The sequence below is a fragment of the Dendrobates tinctorius genome, unplaced genomic scaffold, assembly GCF_039654945.1.
Source record: "Dendrobates tinctorius isolate UK_male_01 unplaced genomic scaffold, ASM3965494v1 ptg000003l, whole genome shotgun sequence".
In the NCBI taxonomy this organism is placed as follows: Eukaryota; Metazoa; Chordata; class Amphibia; order Anura; family Dendrobatidae; genus Dendrobates; species Dendrobates tinctorius.
The window spans coordinates 79,955,725-79,974,292 of NW_027361671.1; the positions used below are offsets into that span (position 1 = coordinate 79,955,725).

The 18,568-nt window shown below is 43.7% G+C and overlaps 1 long non-coding RNA gene across 1 annotated transcript in view; it reads right to left on the bottom strand.

Annotated features, from left to right (window-relative positions):
• Window positions 1-18,568, bottom strand: part of LOC141091843 (uncharacterized) — a 377,478-nt gene that overhangs the window by 143,047 nt on the left and 215,863 nt on the right. The window lies entirely within an intron of this gene.

Genomic DNA, 18,568 nt, shown 5'->3' on the forward strand with positions numbered 1-18,568 from the left:
ATTTGTGGGAGGATACACGGCCAGGCACTTTGAGAGCAGACATGGAGTTGACAGGTGTGCAGTGGTCGAAGCTGAAAGACCTCTGTAAAGTCCTTCAGTGTTTTGAGGAATGCACACGGCTGGTAAGCGCAGACGACGCCATCTTAAGCATGAGCATCCCACTTATGCGTCTGCTCATTCAAACTTTGACGCACCTTAAGGAGCAGGCTTCTGCAGCCAATGTTGATGAGGAGGAAGAGGAGGAGGGAATCCTTGATGACATTCAGCCATTGTCTGCTCAGGGACCTTTCCTGGACGAGGTGGAGGAAGAAGAGGAGGAGGAGGAGGAGGATGATGGGGATGATTACTTAGGGGAGGAGGATGCATCTCGTGGGGCAAGTGAAAATGTTGGCGTGGCAAGGTCTGGTACAGGGTTTGTGCGTGACTGGAGGGATGTGGATTTGCCAGAAAGTGCTCCTCCAACCAGCACTCGCAGTGCATCATTGACACCGGGAACATTGGCCCACATGTCAGATTATGCCTTGCTGATCCTAAAAAGGGACCCCCGCATTGCCAAAATGATGAACGATGACGACTACTGGTTGGCCAGCATCCTGGATCCACGCTATAAAGGCAAATTACAAAACATCATGCCACAGGAGAACCTTGACCTAATAATGGCTAATAAAAAAGCAACTATGGTAAATCGGTTGCTTGAGGCATTCCCAGCACACAGCAGCGGTGATGGTTCTCACACGAGCCGTACGGGCCGGGGGCAGCTTGCCAGAGGTGTTTGTGGTGCACACAGCAGAAGTGGCGTTGGAGACAGGGGTTTCATGACAATGTTGTGGACTGATTTTTCAAGTACCGCTCACACAACTGGTAATACTGCATCGATGGAAAGTAACAGGAGACAGCAGTTGTCAACTATGGTTACAAACTACTTTTCCTCCCATATCGATGTTCTCCCACACAGGTCATTCCCCTTTGACTATTGGGACGCTAAACTGGACACCTGGCCTGAATTGGCACAATATGCCTTACAGGAGCTCGCTTGCCCAGCTGCAAGTGTGCTATCGGAAAGAGTCTTCAGTGCAGCTGGATCAATCCTGACAGAAAAAAGGACCCGTCTGTCAACCCAAAATGTGGATGATCTAACCTTCATTAAAATGAACCATGCATGGGTTTCCAAGGATTTTGTCCCACCTTCCCTTGATGACACATAGGGTGACAGAAAAATGGCTTGCTTTGGTCCACCTCTTCCTGGGACTTGACCTATTTCACCTTTTGCATCAGCTGAATGTCCAACATCAACATATGCCACTTTCTAAAACTCCCTAACTGTGCTGCCTCCCCCCCCATGGCCGGGGTCACCACTAGTGTTGAGCATTCCGATACCGCAAGTATCGGGTATCGGCCGATACTTGCTGTATCGGAATTCCGATACCGACTTCCGATATTTTTTCAATATCGGAATTCGGCATCGGAATCGGAAGTTCAAAGTTGATTGACGGCCTGACGTCATCATGATGCGCGGTGTGTGCGCATCATGATGCGCCGTCATTTTGGGCCTTCCGGGGGTCTCTGCCGGCCTGCCGGGGGGCTGTGTGGACTGCCCGGGGTCGGTACCGGCCTGCCGGGGGGCTGTGCCGGCCTGCCGGTGGTCTGTGCACCCTGTGGGGGTCTGTACCGGCCTGCCGGGGGGCTGTGCCGGCCTGCCGGTGGTCTGTGCACCCTGTGGGGGTCTGTACCGGCCTGCCGGGGGGCTGTGCCGGCCTGCCGGGGGGCTGTGCTGATGTCCGGGGGTCTGTGCAAGCATCGTCCGATGGGACTACAAGTCCCATCTGGCGATGCCTGCTACCATGACAGTGATTGACACATTAGCCAATGATGGGACAGTAGTAGTCCCATCATCCGGCTAATGTGTTAAATGTTAAAAAAAAAAAAAAAAATACTACATACATACTACATGCTACATACATACTACATATATACTACATGCATGCTACATACATACTACATGCTACATACATACTACATATATACTACATGCATGCTACATACATACTACATGCTACATACATACTACATATATACTACATGCATGCTACATACATACTACATGCTACATACATACTACATATATACTACATGCATGCTACATACATACTACATGCTACATACATACTACATATATACTACATACATACTACATACATGCTACATACATACTGCATGCTATATACATACTACATACATACTACATACATACTACATACATACTACATGCATGCTACATACATACTACATACATACTGTACATACTACATGCATGCTACATACATACTACATGCATGCTACATGCATGCTACATACATACTACATGCTACATACATACCACATACATACTACATACATACTACATACATACTACATGCTACATACATACTACATATATACTACATGCATGCTACATACATACTACATGCATGCTACATGCATGCTACATACATACTACATGCTACATACATACCACATACATACTACATACATACTACATACATACTACATGCTACATACATGCTACATACATACTACATATATACTACATGCATGCTACATGCTACATACATGCCACATACATACTACATACATACATACATACATACTACATACATACTACATGCATGCTACATACATACTACATACATACTACATACATACTACATGCATGCTACATACATACTACATGCATGCTACATACATACTACATGCATGCTACATGCATGCTACATACATACTACATGCTACATACATACCACATACATACTACATACATGCTACATGCTACATACATACTACATATATACTACATGCATGCTACATACATACTACATATATACTACATGCATGCTACATACATACTGCATGCTACATGCATGCTACATACATACTACATACATACTACATGCTACATACATACCACATATATACTACATACATACAATACATTCATACAATACATACATAGACATACAGTACATATAACATAGAGTAACATACTTACCAATACTTGTTACATTGTTCCCCGAAGCCATTGTCTTTTCCGGAATAAATATTAACATAACAAACCACAAAAATACTCACCCACGAAGCAGTCCACGAGTGTGTCCCACGACGATCTTGGGTAGAGAACTGCAGCATCAGATGATGCTGCCGTTCTCTACGGGCTGCAGGAATCCAATGACGGAAGGTAGGTATCCTTCCGCACTGTATTCCTCCGCCACTTAAAAAAAAAAAAGTCCCTAGTCTCACTTTATGCCATTGCTGTGTGGGAATTTCCCACGCAGCAATGGCATAAAGTGAGACTAGGGACTTTTTTTTTTTAACATTTAACACATTAGCCGGATGATGGGACTACTACTGTCCCATCATTGGCTAATGTGTCAATCACTGTCATGGTAGCAGGCATCGCCCGATGGGACTTGTAGTCCCATCGGACGATGCCTGCACAGACCCCCGAAGCCTGCACAGACCACCGGCAGGCCGGCACAGCCCCCCGGCAGGCCGGCACAGCCCCCCGGAACCTGCACAGACCACCGGCAGGCCGGCACAGCCCCCCGGCAGGCCGGCACAGCCCACCGGAGCCTGCACAGACCACCGGCAGGCCGGCACAGCCCCCCGGCAGGCTGGCACAGCCCCCCGGCAGGCCGGCACAGACCACCAGAGCCTGCACAGACCCCCTGGCAGGCTGGCACAGCCCCCCGAAAGGCCCGTACAGACCCCAGAGAGGCTGTACAAGGCAAAAACAGGGTTTTTCTTATTCCGATACCGGAAGTCCCATAGACTTGAATGGGACTTCCGGTATCGGAATCGGCGATACCGATACTTTTTTTAAAGATCGGCCGATCCATTCCGATCCGATACTTTGAAGTATCGGACGGTATCGCTCAACTCTAGTCACCACCTAGCGCATGACACCGTGCGAGTGCCGTTGCCCTGGACAGGTGGGTAGGCCGACTCTTGGGGGCGGGCACTGGCACAGGGTCCCTCATAGTGCAATCAAGTGTCTCTGACGGTGGTGGTGCACACCCGCCGTCAGACACACCGCCGTACTATGAGGGGCCCAGTGCCAGTACCGACGCCCACGAGTGGGCCCCCCTTGCTTGGGCAGGGCCCCAGCATTTGCAATCTTTACCTCTCCCTGCTCCTTCGCTGTGTAGTCTGGGCCGTTAAATCCATACTGTGCCTGACACCGTTTGAGCCTGCCTCCTGATGCATAGACATATATTTTGAATGTGTACGCTATCCATACATATTATCCGGGGATACGGTACCCTTTCTAACCTTTGTGCAATCATGTGCAATCCATACTGGGCCTAACACCGTCTGAGCCTGCCTCATGATGTATAGACATATATTTTGAATGTGTACGCTATCCATACATGTTATCCGGGGATACGGTACCCTTTCTAACCTTTGTGCAATCACGTGCAATCCACACTGGGCCTAACACCGTCTGAGCCTGCCTCCTGATGTATAGACATATATTTTGAATGTGTACGCTATCCATACATGTTATCCGGGGATACGGTACCCTTTCTAACCTTTGTGCAATCACGTGCAATCCATACTGGGCCTAACACCGTCTGAGCCTGCCTCCTGATGTATAGACATATATTTTGAATGTGTACACTATGCTATCCATACATGTTATCCGGGGATACGGTACCCTTTCTAACCTTTGTGCAATCACGTGCAATCCATACTGGGCCTAACACCGTCTGAGCCTGCCTCCTGATGTATAGACATATATTTTGAATGTGTACGCTATCCATGCATGTTATCTGGGGATACGGTACCCTTTCTAACCTTTGTGCAATCATGTGCAATCCATACTGGGCCTAACACCGTCTGAGCCTGCCTCCTAATGTATAGACATATATTTTGAATCTGTACACTATCCATACATGTTATCTGGGGATACGGTACCCTTTCTCACCTTTATGCAATCACGTGTAATCCATACTGGGCGTGAGAACGGCTGGCGAGCTGTTAAGCAAGCTACAGCACCTGTGGTTTGCACACGTAAGTTTTTCATTTTTTCAGGAATGACGGTTAGGCCTAATTCCGGAACTGCGGTTGACCTGCACTTACTGGGAAATCATTGTTCGCGGGTAATAATTGTAATCAGTGATCCCCATCACTAACGTTGTTCAGCGGGTTATCTGCACCTGTAAGCGACAAGCGCTGGCCTTTTCAGTGTAGCGCACATGTAGCCACGGACATGTAAGGGCATGACACACCAGTTATTGGCCAATCTCATGTGCCAGAGCCTCACGTGTCCCTCTAGTAAGCCGGACTCGGACCGCGGGGCATGACGGAGTCTCATTCGTTAACGGAATTAAGCTTGCAATGTGTGCATCTGTTCTGTAGCTGGCATGTTTGAGGTTTCCCAGGTGGAGTCGAATTTAACCGAATTTGCAACCATACTGCCCACGTAAAACAAACACTTTGCCTTCATGAACGCTGTTTGGAGGGTCATGACTCGTGGGAATAACGCCGCCCAATCAGTTAACCTGCTAGAGAGATCGTTCGTTGCTCCCAAGCATGACATCACACTCCCTAGGAGGAAGGTAATGCCACTGTGGTGACCGTACTCCTGGGGGCGACACAAGTGCACTGATGCCCAGCCACTGCTCGATGAATCTGCTGGTACATTGACCCAGACCACTACATTCCCCTCGCACGCTACACGGCCTGAATCTGACCCTGATGAAACTCAGGTTACCCTTCCCATATACAGTTCCATCTTACACAGTGACAAAGAGGAAGCTGCAGATGAAAGTGCAGGTTCGGCCCACCCGCCATCAGACACACCACCGTACTATCAGGGGCCCTGTGCCAGTGCCGTCGCCAACGAGTGGGCCCCCCCTGCTTGCTCAGGATCACAGCACTTGCAAAGTTGAAATACTGTGCAGTGAGATGGAAGATGGGGACGACGAGGAGTCCAGACAAGTACAGGGATTCCCTAGCGAGGAGACTTATTTGATTGTTTTCAATGTTGGGACAGCAATTTTTGGGGAGCACTATACTCTGCAGAATGATAGATGGGGCCCACCATACACTGGAACATTCCAAAGGTGGACATCAGACACTGGAGCAGCATTTACAGGGCCCATTATACACTAGAGCATTAGAAATGGGGCCCATTATGTTTGGAGCATTATTTGGGCCCATAAGACAGTGGAGCTTCATCCATGGGGACCAACATATACTGTAGCATTATGTGGAGCTCATCATATACTGTTTCAAACATTATATGGGACCAATGATTCTGTATGGAGAAATAGATGGGCCTCGTCATGAGATGTAAAAAGTGAAGTATTTTTCATTGTACTATACCGCTATTTCTCTGCCGTATCGGAGCATGATGAGTTGTGGTATGTGTTAAAGGGGTGCTCTTTCGCCCAGGGCACATGAAAACCTGGAGCCAGCCCTCCACCCCCACAACTGTAGCCAAATAACCCCCATTTTTCAGTGCGTAACTTGTATTATGAAGTTAATTAAGGTTGACAAGCTTAAGTAAGAAGAATTGATGCTTTTGGCATTCAAATGGGCACTGTAGGTGTGTTTCCTGTCCTCCTCTCACTGCCGACTTTTATTCCCCATTGACTTACATTGGGTTTCGTGTTTCGGGACGACCCCGACTTTTCCCTATAATCGGACGATCTTGCTCGACCCGACTTTTGGAAAAGTCGGATTTCACGAAATGAAACGCGACCCTAAAAAAACAAAAGTCGCTCAACTCTAGTCCTGATGTCTTTCTGACAAGTTACCAGTGTTTTAGCATGTTTTATTGTTCCTTGCCCTGTAAATTAATAAAGCAATTTTACACCATGACCTTGAGTTGTTGTTTTGGAAGGTTTCTTCCTCCCCCTTCTCCATAAACATACAGTATATAAGAGGCAGGTGACACTAATAATACAAAAAAATGTAATGATATACAGTAATATATTTTACCAGATGCTACACACCATAATCACAAAAAGGTAAACAGAAGAAACAGATGTTTTCTTGGGTAGAAAGGATTAATAATAACCATATACTGTATAGTGCTGGGACTTATTGCTGTGTGTTCAAATCATTCTTCATTTATGAAGTGTTGCATTTCACTAAGTTTACAATATGGTGTGTAACCCCACAAGACGAGAGCCTCAGTTTTGGGAATTTAAACAGAAATATCACAATTTCAATTGTAATCAATATTTTCAAAGACTTTAAGAATTTTTAAGCTATTAGTTGCCAATAGCTATTGGTTCTCTATTGCAAAAACATTTGCAGCAAATCCGCCATTACCTACACACTACTCTAGGAATGAGCATACTAGTGTAGGGTTAAGGCAGGTTCGCAGGATGCAGTGACGAGACACTAGACGAATGGTGGTTTTGAAAATCACTTTTATATACTTTAGCCGATGGGCTTGGCTGAACAGAACAAGAATAAAGAACAACACAAAACAGTCCGCGCAGGGACTCAACAATCTTAACCAAGTATAGTATCACTTAGCCTTCCAGGGACCTCTGGTTTCGGTAGCGTGGCCGCGTTGAGGTCGCTGAGGCGGCTGTCCTAAGGAAAGTGATGACGGTGGGGGCAACAGGCCATGAGGAAAATAATACCGTTGGGGCGCAACAAGCCCTGTAGAAAACGAGGACGTTGGGGTGCAACAGGCCCTGAAGGAAACGAGGACGCTGGGGCGCAACAGGCCCTGAAGGTTACGCTGCCGCTGGGGCGCAACAGGCCCTGAAGGAAATGCTGCCACTGGGGCGCAACAGGCCCTGAAGAAAACACTGCCGCTGGGGCGCAACAGGCCCTGAAGGAAACACTGCCGCTGGGGCGCAACAGGCCCTGAAGGAAACACTGCCGCTGGGGCGCAACAGGCCCTGAAGAAAACACTGCCGCTGGAGCGCAACAGGCCCTGAAGGAAACGCTGCCGCTGGGGCGCAACAGGCCCTGAAGAAAGCAATGCCGTTTGGGCTCAACAGGCCCTGAAGAAAGTGATGGAGGTGGCGCGCGGCGATGACGCAGTTCCCCAGAAGGCCTGTAGCTGTCCTTTACCAAGGAGTCTCTTCCTAAGCCAGGGTAGCGAGCCTTTTTTTCCCGCTTGTGTCAAGGTGGCGTATCTTTAGGCCGATGGTGGCCGGGTCGGTGTGATGGGGGAAGGCTGGGGGGAAGGGCCCAGGTCTCTGTGGCCTGGTTACCGGTACTCACGGCCACAACCTGAGGTATAGTTCCTCTCTCTCCAAGGCGCGGGTTAGCGGGGATAATTCTCTCAGAATGGGAGCGGGGAGCAGTCTCTGGGCACAGTCTCTCACGTCTCTCTTGTCGGAAAATGGCCCGCTTTCTCCTCGCAGGCTCCTCTCGGTGCCCCTGCCAGTCATTCCGCGTCCTGCCTTCACTCCCTCTCTTCCCCAACTGCCACTTCAGCGCATCCCCTGCTCCTTTTACCCTAGCTCCACCCCCTGTTGCCCTGACAACCTCAGTCGCATGTCTCCCTTTGTAATCCCCCTGTTGTGCTTCCTTCAATAACTCTGATGGCGGTCCCCTTGGTTCCAGCCCAAACACTATATGGGGGTCCTCCTCCCCACACTACCCCAGAAAAAGACACATTATACCAGAAAGGTTCCCCATGATAGAGCACATTATCCCCAGGAAGGGGTACACTACCCCATTGAAGGGGCACATTACCCCAGGAAGGGTCCCAGGATGAGGCACATTATCCCTGGAAGGGGCACATTAACCCTGGAACAGGTCCAAGATGTGGCACAATATCCCCAGGAAGAGGAACATTACTGCTTTGAAGGGGTCCTGGATTGGGCTCATTACCCCAGAAAGGGGCACACTACCCCATGAAGGTGCCCAGGATGAGGCACATTACCCTAGGATGGGAGACATTATGCCATGTTGGAGACCAGGATGGGGAACATTACTCCAGGAAGTGGACTAGGATGGGGCACATTATACCAGAAAGAGGACCAAGATGGGGCACATTACCCCAGGAAAATGACCAGGATGAGGCACATTATTCCAGAAAAGGGATCAGGATGGGGCACATTACTCCAGGAAGAGCACCAGGATGGGGCACATTATACCAGGAAGGGAACCTGGATGGGGCACATTACCTCAGGAAGTGCATCATAATGAGGGACCCGTTGAAGCGCAAGTGCGTGAAACGGCCGTCGTCCACTCTCTGTACATTGCTCCCATGCCAATGCCTTTTAATCAATAAAGAATTTTCATGACAGAACGGTGAGTGCCATCACTTTTTTTCTCTTTTGTACATAATCAGATTTATTACACTGTATATATCACTATCCTTTAGCCCATTACGTGCCAAATTAGCAAGTTTCATTTTTTTTTTAAATGACAGATTTTTAATGATTTGGGTCCTAATGAATCAGAAACATAATTAGCCAAATTTTTACACATACGGATTTTTCAGAAAAGGGCGTCCCAATTTTGGGACATTGGCAGAAAGTGATAGCAAAAACTCAGAAAAGATAGAACTTATTCAACTTTATTTTTTTGCATTTTTTTGCTTACAAACTATTATGCAAACAATATGTTTATGCACTTTTTTCAAAATATTATATTACAAAATTCTCCAAATAACTCAGTTAGGGGAATGGAATACAGCAAAACACTTAGCATGAAGGGGAACATCACACCGCTTGCAAATTCTGGTTGTTTTTTTCTTGCATAAAGCACACCTTCTTTGTGTAGCAATTGGCTCTATCAAAGGATTACCAGGATCAAATCTGACGTCATCACTAACTCGGCCATCTAATAGTTTACTTCGTTGAGGTCCACATCGCTTTGGGGTTGATTGTATTCTTTTGCTTAGATAGGCCAATGCAATCCTCCTCCTTAAACTTAGCAGTGGCACACTTTCTTCTGGATTTGCCTTTTGATATGCCCTCAAGGTGTTGACAACGGCAATGTCTATCATTTGAGTGAAAAGGGGCCACCACCACTTTTTGGAACAGATTCTGACACGGTACAGGGTGATTTGTTTGTCTAATAAATCAACTCCCCCATGTGGGAATTATATTCCTGAACCATCAGCGGCATTGAGATTTGGACGTGTTTTTTCTGTTTTTGAGAGTACCTACGAGCTGTTGACAAAGGCTCTATTGTGCTGAAATTCGTGCCAAACGTGACGACCTTATTATCCTTCCATTTCACCACAAGAATGTTATTTGCTTTATCAAACCGGTAATCACAAAATCCTCTTTCCTTTTGTTTTTCAATCTCCTTGCTTGGCAAAAGAGGACACTGTTTTGTGCGATTTTCTCTCATAGTGCCAGTAGCTTGGATGTTTTTGTTTTTCAGCATCACCAGAGCATCAATACTTGTAAAGAAATTGTCAAAAAATAACTTGTAACTGAATGACTGGGATTTAGGAATTACATTTGTAAGTTGTGAAATTACTCTCAAGCCTAACGGTCCTTCCTCTTTGTCAGACTTACCACAGTATGGCACAAATTTGTAGAGGTAGCCGTTGGAACTGCACAGACACCAAATTTTGCAGCCGAATTTTATTGGCTTACCTTGCATGTACATTTTTGTAGGGTGTTTGCCATAGTAGCGGACCATCATTTCATCTAAGGCCTGTTTCACACATGAGTTTTTGTGTTCAGTCAAAATCCACTAAAATGGCGGATAGTGGATCCGTTCCTGAACTGACCACAACATTTGTCAACGGACCATTATTTTAACGGATCCGTGAAAGGAAGAATTTTAAAGGAACCGCTGCCTGGGGGGAGAGAGAGAGAGAGATTTTCCAGCCGCCAGAACAGAGCTTAGGGTTAAATTTGCGGCTGAGTGAAGTCTTTCGGGCATGCACAGTGAGAAGTGCGGATCCTGCAGTCCGAAAAAACGTTACATGCTCCATTAGGGCATGTCGGTGGACGTCAAAATTTTGGCGGATCCGCAAAAAAACGGATCCAACGGATGGCCATCTGACAAGATCTTCCGGTAATGCAACTCAATGGAAAAAAATGGCGGATCGGACATTTTTGCAAAATGGCGGATTTTGACTGATGGACAAAAACTGATGTGTAAAACAGGCCAAAGGAAAGTTCCTGGTGGAATACACCAAATTTCAGGAATTCTTTCCCCAGTACTTCAAAGAATAAACTAACTTTGTACGTCTTGTCAGACTTGTCAATTTTAGAATAGTCATTTAGGTGTATATATTTTTTAATTTCCCTAAAATGGTTCTTTGACATTGCTTTGTACACCAATGGAACTCCCACATCTTGCACTTGTTCCCAGTACATGTCCTCTTGGGGGAGAGAATGATATCCAGACAGTTATAATATGCCTAAGAAAACTTGTAATTCTTCCTCGCTGATGGAAAAGGAGGGTTTATTTTTTTGGTTTGCATATAGCCTGCTTTGGGTCAAAATAATATCCATAACATCATGGGAAGAAAACTCTTCAAATACTTCAACTTCATTTTTATTTTCTAAAAGGTCACAAATGTTGCTTATTTTGGACGTATCCTGGTCCGCACTGCTTTCATATGTTGGTTGACATTTTTTCCATTTTGGAGTTGCTGCACATTGTAATATTTCTGTTGCATTTTTTTTTCTTGCTCACAACTGGTTTTGAAGTTTGATTCCTTGGTCGTTTTCTGCTACTGGTATTTGAAGTTCCTGCTGAGGTGGATGGTAAATTTTCAGTTGATGCGTTGATGCCACCTCAGGAGCCTCTTCCATTTCTGTTGAAGTGTCCAAAGTTCCTGCTACATCATTCAAATCATGAGCAAGAAGCTCATTTTCCTGAAAATCTTCCTCATCAGTTGCCTCATCAGGGTTAGGGGGCACAATCACTACTTCAACATCAGAAACTTCCTCTTCTTGGTCATCTAATTCCTCAAGATAACCTAGTATTTCATCAACAGTAAGTCCTTTTTTATATCACTATGCCATGTTCTTACTGCTGATACAACAAAAACAAAAATTAGTATAGTAACATTTAGAAAACTATAGATAAAAATATATATTATTATTATTTTAAATATATATATATATATAGATATATTTCACATTTCACTATCCATTCATGAAACAAGCTAAATAAACAATTGTGATGAATAAAAACATAAAATACCAACCTTATATACTGTGATGTGATCGTAAACAATGTCTGACAAGCCAGCAAGTTACAGGGTCTGTTCTCCTGAGTGTCTCCAGTACAGCTGAGATATCAGGTTTCACAAAGCATATATAGTCAGAAAGGTACTGGGGAAGGGGGGTGGAGGGGTGAGGGATTTCCAGACTATCTGGTAAGAAGGAAGAAATGAAACTAAAAGACCTCTGCCTGCCATATCAGTTGTAAATGATTTAGGGTTATGTATGAAAACTAGTGAATCAAACAAAAATTTCCATGCAAAAAAAACCATCGAAAATATATTCATTTGAATATAACTCTAGCCTTGGTAAATCTACATCAATGCCATTGCATTATATACCTTCTTTCAAGTATAAACAATAGTTCTAATAACACAGAACTGTGATTTTAAAAAATAATTTCAGCGTATGATCCTAATTTTGAAAAAAACCTCGAAAATAGGTGCTTTGAAAGCTCTCTGGGTGGAAGAATATTCAATTAAAAATGACAATGACATGATTTCCTGTTTTGAAAACATTCATTTTACAAACACAACACAAAAAATTGGACCTAATTAGAAAATTTTAGTTGCTAGAAGCAAAAGATTAGGTGTCCCAAAAAAAGGACATTAGCAGATAATGGGCTAATATACTGTATGCTCTTGTTATAAATAGCACAATCCTGAATTAGTTTCCTCTTTTATTATATACTAGATGGAGGCCCGATGCTATCACATTGGGAGGGCGATAATGTCATGATGGGGGCAGGCTTTTGCAGCATTGAGAATCTCTCCCTCATGTGCTCGCCCACCTATCCACTCTCTCTTTCCCCATGTGCTGACTTCTCCTGTCTGTGCTCACTTCTTTGACCTGTGCTGTCTTCATGCTTCCTTCTGCTGACAAGCTTTTCAGAGATGGAACTTTCATTCTCCAGCAGGACTTGACACCTGTCCACACTGCCCAAAGTACCAATACCTGTTTAAAAACAACAGTATCACTGTGCTTTATTGGCCAGCAAACTCGCCTGACCTTAACCCCATAGAGAATCTATTGGGTATTGTCAATAGGAAGATGAGAGACACCAGACCCAACAATGCAGACAAGCTGAAGGCTGCTTTCAAAGCAACCTGGGCTTCCATAACACCTCAGCAATGCCACAGGCTGATCGCCTCCATGTCACACCACATTGATGCAGTAATTGATGCAAAAGGAGCCCTGACCAAGTAGTGAATGCATTTATTGAACATACTGTAAGGATTTCAGATTTTCCATTGAGCCTGTTTGCCCTTGTCCAAGATGGAGTCTTGTAGCTTGCCCTGTCCTGGAACTTCCTGTCTGTCCTGCTATTTAAGTCCGGCTCAGAAGATCCTCCTTGCCTGAGTATTTTGTTGCTGCTGGCTTATAAGCTTTCTCCTGGTCTGCTTTTGGAGTTCCTGCTGCTGCTTCTGCTGCTCATTGCTCTGCCCCTCCACTTACAGCTGCCTTCAACCTTCTGTGCGGCTTCCTGATCCTGGCCAGTGCTACTTATTGTCTGGACTTCTAGTGTGGAGCTACTCATCTCTGGAACTGCTTTGGTCAGTAAGAGATTCTGACATTGTCATCACTTCTTGGTCTGTGTTCTGTGTGGGCTGCAGTGCTGGATTTGAGTTGGAATTTTCAGCCTTAAAGCTACATTTAGTAACCTTCTCCTGTTAACGCTCCACCTGTGTCACTAGGGTGACCGCAAAAAATCGATGTCGGAATTTTGTCCGTCTGGACCCCACAAAACGATTCCCCTTTCCAGATATTGAGATAGCCAAAATTTGAGCTCGATCAAACGACGTTAACCCGTGCCGCTCGTCGCTCAAAGTTTGAAAAAATCCAAATTGAGGTATTTTAAGATTTAGGTATTTTACATAGTCTGTTAGACTATAAAGAATGTGACAACAACATTGCAGAAATAGCCCTGACCAAATTTTCGAACCATTTGTGGTATTTGAATGCAAAGTTGGTGGGATTATCGTTTTTTGATCCCACCATTACAGACAATGAAAAGTTGTTAATGGCTAATAAATTGCTCAGTAGCACAGATGAACCATCAGAGCACGCTAGGGTTGTAAATCCAAAAGTTAGGAAAGAAAAATTAAAAGAGGTAGGAAGTAACCGACTTTAACGACCTTCTGACAAAAGATGAAGAACAAAAGCAATATGTCCTGCAAGTTGTAAGCAAATGCCGAGCATTATATTCTGACGTTTCAAAAACTACTTTAACAAAAGCTCTAGAATAGATAACTATGTAAAATTATCAACTCATGTAGGTTAGCGTGCTCTGATGGAAAGGGGAATCGTTTTGTGGGGTCCAGACGAACAAGATTCTGACATTTTTTTCCCCCCCATATGAGATCCAGTCACCCTAGTGCACACTCTTGCTCAAATTATTGCTGGACTTATACATTGTGCTATGCGCACTCTTGCTCATATTATTGCTGGACTTCTACATTATGTGCCGTACTAACTCTCACTTCATATTACTGCTGGGCTTGAGCGCATTAGCGGTCTGGCCCGCTGTTATGTTTGCTGTTCATTTCTATATCATGCTGTGCACTTTGCTACCATTGCAGAAAGTTCTCTGTTAGTTTTGGTTCAATTTCTTGTTTTGTTAAATACACTTGTTTGCTTCAGCTTTGGTCTCCGTTCCGTTTTATCCCACGCAATTAGATTCCTTAGTACTCACATAATTGTTACACATACATTTCAGTAGGCCAATATTTTGGATTTTAAAATAATTTTTCAAGCTTTTGCTTTAAAGTATTCTAATTTACTGAGATAATGACTTTTGGGTTTTCATTGGCTGTAAGCCGTAATCATCAACATTAACAGAAATAAACACTTGAAATAGATCACTCTGTAATGACTCTATATAATGTATGAATTTCACTTTTAATATTGAAGAACTGAAATAAATTAACTTTTTGATGATATTCTAATTTTGTGAGAAGCACCTGTATACCTTTCAGAGTTCCATAAATCAATATAAATCATAGAATCATAGAATCATAGAATCGTAGAGTTGGAAGGGACCTCCTGGGCCATCTGGTCCAACCCCCTGCTCAAAGCAGGATTCGCTAAATCATCCCAGTCAGATGTCTGTCCAGCCTCTGTTTGAAGACTTCCATTGAAGGAGAACTCACCACTTCTCGTGGCAGCCTGTTCCACTCATTGATCACTCTAACTGTCAAAAAGTTTTTTCTAATATCTAATCTGTGTCTCCTCCCATTCAGTTTCATCCCATTGCTTCTAGTCTTTCCTTGTGCAAATGAGAATAAAGTTGATCCTTCTACAATGTGACAGCCCTTTAGATATTTGTAGACAGCTATTAAGTCTCCTCTCAGTCTTCTCTTTTGCAAACTAAACATTCCCAAATCCTGCAACATTTCCTCATAAGACAGGGTTTGCAGACCGGCCACCATTCTGGTCGCTCTTTTCTGAACTTGCTCCAGTTTGTTGATGTCTTTTTTAAAATGTGGTGCCCAAAACTGGACACAATATTCCAGATGAGGTCTGACCAAAGAGGAGTAGAGGGAAATAATGACTTCACGTGATCTAGACTGTATGCTTCTGTTAATACATCCTAGAATTGCATTTGCCTTTTTTGCTGCTGCATCACACTGTTGACTCATATTCAGTCTGTGATCTATTAGTATACCCAAGTCTTTTTCACGTGTGCTGTCACTTAGCCCTATTCCTCCCATTCTATATATGCTTTTTTCATTTTTATTGCCCAGATGTAGTACTTTGCATTTCTCCCTGTTAAAAACCATTCTGTTAGTTGCTGCCCACTTCTCCAGTTTATTTATATCTTTTTGAATCCTCTCTCTCTCTTCTCTAGTACTAGCTATCCCTCCTAGCTTTGTGTCATCAGCAAATTTAATCAGTTTACCCTCAATTCCTTCATCTAAATCGTTGATAAAGATGTTGAACAATACAGGGCCCAGGACAGAGCCCTGTGGTACCCCACTTGAGACATTCTTCCAACTGGATGTGCAGCCATTTACGACCACTCTTTGGGTCCGATCACTAAGCCAGTTATGAATCCACCTAACAGTTGCCTTGTCCATTCCATACTTAGTCATTTTTTCAATAAGGATTGTATGAGAGACTTTGTCAAATGCTTTGCTGAAGTCAAGATATACTATATCTACAGCATTTCCTTGATCCACCCAATCAGTGATACCGTCATAGAAGGAAATTAAGTTAGTCTGACATGACTTATTAGTTACAAACCCATGCTGACTCTGTTTAATCACTTCATTCTCATCCAGGTATTGACATACATGTTGTTTAATAATTTGTTCAAAGATCTTTCCTGGTATAGAAGTCAGACTCACCGGCCTATAGTTGCCTGGGTCCACCTTCTTCCCCTTTTTGAAGATAGGAACAACATTTGCTCTTCTCCAGTCTTCTGTCACTTCTCCTGTTCTCCAAGAATTTTCAAAGATTATGGAGAGTGGTTCTAAAATTTCTTCTGCTATCTCCTTCAGTACTCTGGGGTGTAATTCATCTGGACCTGGAGACTTGAATTCATTTAGGTTAGCTAAGTGTTTCCTCACTATCTTTCTGTTTATAGATATCCTGGATTCTTCTATTCCCTTAATAGGACAGTGAATAACAGTTGATGTTACATTTCCTTTCTGAGAGAAAACAGATGCAAAATAGGAATTTAAAAGTTCAGCCTTCTCAACATCCTGTCTTACCATTTCATCATTTTCATCCTGTAAAAATCCTATAGCATCTTTGACTTTTCTTTTACTTTTGACATATCCCCAAAATCCTTTATTATTTCTTTTGACATCTCTTGCAAGCCTCAATTCATTTTCAGCTTTAGATAATCTGATTTGTGCCCTGCAGGTTCTGCAGACAGCATTATATTCTTCTTTAGATATGCCTCCCTCTTTCCATTTTATAAACTTTTTTTCTTCCTTTTTAGCATGTGCTTAAGTTCTGTGTTCATCCATCCTGGTTTCCTTAAATGCTTCCTATTCTTCCCTCTTTTCGGAATTGTTAACAACTGTGCTTTGAGAATTTCATTTTTCAAGATTTCCCATCCTTCCTGGACATTTTTGTCTTTAAGGATATCCAGCCATTGGATCCCTCCAATTCTCTTTCTGAATCCCTTAAAATCTGCCTTTCTGAAATCTAACCTTGACGTCTGAGTCTTCACAGGTCTTCCGCCTCTAGTTATCCAAAATTCTAAAATAGCATGGTCGCTACCTCCTAGGGTCCCAGCCACTTTTACCTCCTCAACCATTTCCTCCCTGTTTATAAGGATTAGATCCAAGGTAGGAGTTCCCCTTGTTTTCTCCCTTACCTTTTCGAAGATAAAGTTGTCAGCAAGAGAGGATAAGAATTTCCTTGACCTGTTAGTTTTGCCTGAGAGAGATTCCCAACAAATGTCTGGATAGTTGAAATCTGCCATGACAACTATGTCATATTTTTTGGAGAACTTGGCCATTTGATGCATAAAGAGTTCATCCATATCTTCAGCTTGCACAGGCGGCCTGTAGTAAATGCCTACAATGGTGTCCTTTCCATTGTTCTGTCCTTGTATTCTTACCCAAACAGTTTCCACAGAACTCCCAGTCTCTGAAGCTTCAATCTCTGTGCAGATATACGCGTTTCTAACATACAATGCGACACCCCCTCCTCGTTTATCAAGTCTGTTTCTTGCAAATAAGTTGTATCCTTCTAGTCTTCTATTCCAATCATGTGTATTGTCCCACCAAGTTTCAGTGATTCCAATGACATCATATTTCTTTTCCTGTGTTAGTAGTTCCAGTTCTCCTTGTTTGTTGCCCATGCTTTGTGCATTAGTATAGAAACATTTTAGTTTGTGATTGGTTTCTCTTTCTCCAATATTTTTATTAATTAGATTCTTTCGTCTTTGTTCTTCCTTTCCACTTCTAATAGCAGAGTTCTCAATAGCATTTGTCAGGTGTATGGCTTTTTCTGGTCTTTTGCTTCCCTTCCCATGTTGTTCTAGTTTAAAGCTCTCCTTACAAGTGTAGCAAGGCGAATTCCAAATACATGCTTTCCAGTCTTCGTAAGGTGCACCCCATCTCTAGCAAGTAGTCCATCGTATAAGTAGTTCACTCCGTGATCCAGAAATCCAAATCGTTGCTGACGGCACCATCGACGTAGCCAGTTGTTCACCTGCAGGATCTTATTCCACCTCCTTGTTCCATGGCCATTCATATTTTTGTTTGATTGCTAATTTTTTATTAAATTCTTAATTTAAGTATATTGGGGAAAATAGTACAAACAGTAAGAAAATAGTTACCTATTCCAATTCAGCATTAAGTTGAACCAACGATATGGGAAAGAGGGGGTTGGGAAGCAAGGGGAGGTGGGTCATAGGGAAAAAGAGAAGACAGGGG